Source organism: Ascaphus truei, unplaced genomic scaffold, assembly GCF_040206685.1.
Source record: "Ascaphus truei isolate aAscTru1 unplaced genomic scaffold, aAscTru1.hap1 HAP1_SCAFFOLD_1555, whole genome shotgun sequence".
Classification (NCBI taxonomy): Eukaryota; Metazoa; Chordata; class Amphibia; order Anura; family Ascaphidae; genus Ascaphus; species Ascaphus truei.
This window is the reverse complement of record NW_027454445.1, coordinates 25,416-29,108: the sequence shown is the minus strand read 5'-3', so window position 1 is coordinate 29,108 and position 3,693 is coordinate 25,416.

Here is a 3,693-nt window from a genome sequence, read left to right as displayed (position 1 = left end):
CGAGGGGGTGGGGGGTTATCTTGTAGTATGAAGGAAAAAGGGGATTTGTAAAAAGAGGCACGTTGCAAAGGGAGATGCGCACAGCTATCTGTCACTAATATATGAGCAGCTATCTAATGCACACACAGCTATCTGTCACTAATGCATGTGTACAACTATTTAGTTAATACACGAACGTCTCTCTGTCACTAATCCCTGCACAGCTATCATTTAGCGGTGTGTGTGTGTGTGTGTCAACAGTCATTTTTCAGGACTACTTGCAAAGTAACAAGTAATAGGAATACATATGTATTAATAAACGCACAGCTATATCTCATCCATACAGACCCCGCTATCTGTCACACATGCTGCTATATTTCTGCTGTATAAAGAGAACAGAAGCAGCATGCAGGAGTGGGGGGGAGGGCAGAGGTGGGGGGGGGGGGCAGGAGTGGGGGGGGGGCAGGAGTGGGGGGGCAGAGTGTGGGGGGGGGCAGGAGTGGGGGGGCAGGAGTGGGGGGGGGGGCAGGAGTGGGGGGGGCGGGGAGAGGGGGGGGCAGGAGTGGGGGGGGGCAGGAGTGGGGGGGGCAGGAGTGGGGGGGGGGGGCAGGAGTGGGGGGGGGGGGGCAGGAGTGCGGGGGCAGGAGTGCGGGGGGGGGAATAAAACAGGGGGGTGATATAACAAGACAGGCGGGCTATACTCAGTGAGGGCAGCAGCATGTCCTGCATCTCTCTGGCAGGGGTTAAGGGCGTGACCCTTCAGGTCTCTGGCTTGGAAGAGGTTAATGGAGTGATAACCTGCAGGTCTCTGACTTGGAAGGGGTTAATGGAGCAACACTGCAGGTCTCTGGCGTGGAAGGGGTTAATGGAGCAACACTGCGGGTCTCTGGCTTGGAAGGGGTTAATGGGGCGAAACTGCAGTGGAAGGACTCTCTCCACATAGGGATTTGGGGGATCTGGTCGTAAGCCGATTCTTCCGGATCCGGGGGTGCACGCCCCCCCACATACCCCCCCCCCCCCCGACACGGGCCAGGCCCGACTCGTCCAATCAGCGGCCCCCGCAGCTCGTGCCCCTGCGCCCCGGGGGCTATTTTCAGGGTCTCTGCACATAACAGAGGGGGTCTCACATTACACAGTGATAATCTGTTTAATGTCCTAGGGGTTTAAAAAAGGACGCTGACGGCCTAATGTGACAGTGTACACAGCTATCTCACACTTCACAGCTATCTCACACTGCACAGCTATCTCACACTGCACAGCTATCTCACACTGCACTGCACAGCTCTCTCACACTGCACTGCACAGCTATCTCACACTGCACAGCTATCTCACACTGCACAGCTCTCTCACACTGCACTGCACAGCTATCTCACACTGCACTGCACAGCTCTCTCACACTGCACAGCTATCTCACACTGCACAGCTATCTCACACGGCACTGCACAGCTATCTCACACTGCACTGCACAGCTCTCTCACACTGCACTGCACAGCTCTCTCACATTGCACAGCTATCTCACACTGCACAGCTCTCTCACACTGCACAGCTCTCTCACACTGCACAGCTGTCTCACACTGCACAGCTGTCTCACACTGCACAGCTCTCTCACACTGCACAGCTCTCTCACACTGGCCTAGATTCACTAACCTCCATAAAACATAAGTTAATATTGCACCCAGCCCAAAAAACAAACAAAAAAAAAAGCTAATTTTTAACTCACAGATAATCACTTTATTCACTAACATTTCTATCTCAAAATCCGTGCAGCGGTGAAAACAAAAATGGCGTTTAACATTGCGATAAACGATGCAGCCATTTAACGCGGGCGTTAACAAGTAACAATACACTATACTGTTTTATGGGACTTCCTAGGAAACCCTACAACACAAAACCATTTCATCTACCGCAGGACACGGTCCCATTACTGGCATGAGAAGTTGGGGAAATGTTGGGTTTGTGACTTTAACGACTTGTAACATTTCATTCCAGTGTGGGGGTGTTAATCCCTCCTGCTGCTGCCGTACAAAAAGAAATACACCGAGTTTAGGCCTCGCTCAGACAGGCTGCTACGTCGGTGTGCTTGCGTTCGTGCCTCCGCCGCGCACTCCTGCAGCCCAGCGATCTGCGCTCAAACTGCAGGAGTTGGGTCGTGGCGTGGGGGCGTAACGAATGCGTCACGGAGCTGGTTCGCCTTTATTGGCTGACCCAGCTCGCGTCACGCGACTGTAGTCCCAAATTTCAATTCGGGTTGTGGCGGCAAAATGTCGCAGCGACGACGCTGCACTTTGCCAGCGGTGGAGTTTTTCATTTTTGAAAACTCCCAGCGACCCCGAAATTGTGACGGACATGCGCGCGCGCGTCGCAACGCAGCCTGTCTGAGCGAGGCCGTAGAAGTTAGGATGTTGCCAGATCTGGGGTCACCCGGCCAGGGGGTGCAAGCTTGTCAAAATATACAGCTAAAACCCCATTGTAAATAGAACATTAGAAATAGTTAAAGATGTACAAAGGATTTTTACACAGCATAATGTAAGTAATAAGAAAGGGGTCATAATGATGAAATGGTGGGTTTCAGTGAACTTGGGTTGATCTTCAAGCTTGAGCTTTTGGGGGTAAATACTTGTAGCATAAAAAAAAACCCAACACATTTTAATGTATTATAATGTAACAACATTTTGTTTCTATAGCAACCATTTACAAAGTCACATCCCCTTCCTCTGCCTGCTCTGGCACACCCCTTTTTGAGCCCTGTCCTCTCTCTAGCAGTGCACCAATTGTAGCTAGTAACTGCCTGGTCACATGATCTTCCCCACAGAATTTTGTATCTTGGGTCCTCTTCTGCTGCACTGACAGCCATTTAGTGAACCCCTGAGCCGAATCTTCGCCGATCGATCACAGGAGAACGGATCGATCGGCAACTTAGCTAATTACTTATCATTGTGTGGCTTGTATTGATGCACATATCAAAGGGAGAAAAAAACGTCAGCTTGGACAGCTGCTTTAATACTACTTATTCCATAAAAAATAATTCATTGGAGAAATATTACCTTTTCATAATATGTTTTTAGAAAAAGTTATGTAAAATTAAAAGTAATATTGCTGTTACTCACACCCAAAAATACAATTAAAAATACATGATAAGTAACTTTTGCTGCGTTCAGTTAGCACTACAAATGTAAAATGACATTTTGGGCCCTAGTATTTATGGAGCCTCTGAGAGGCCGGGAACCTGGAGTACGGCCCGGTTAGCCCAGGCCTTAATATAGCTGAGCACAGCTACCTCATATGTTCCGCCCATGCTCTCAGCAGCACAGCTCTCTCGTGTACGCACGCAGAGCTCTCGTGTAATCTCTCTCGTGTACGCACGCAGAGCTCTCGTGTACGCACGCAGAGCTCTCTCTCGTGTACGCACGCAGAGCTCTCTCTCGTGTACGCACGCAGAGCTCTCTCTCGTGTACGCACGCAGAGCTCTCTCTCGTGTACGCACGCAGAGCTCTCTCTCGTGTACGCACGCAGAGCTCTCTCGTGTACGCACGCAGAGCTCTCGTGTACGCACGCAGAGCTCTCTCGTGTACGCACGCAGAGCTCTCGTGTACGCACGCAGAGCTCTCGTGTACGCACGCAGAGCTCTCTCTCGTGTACGCACGCAGAGCTCTCTCGTGTACGCTCTGCTCTCGTGTACGCACGCAGCTCTCTCTCACTAAGACACAAAACACA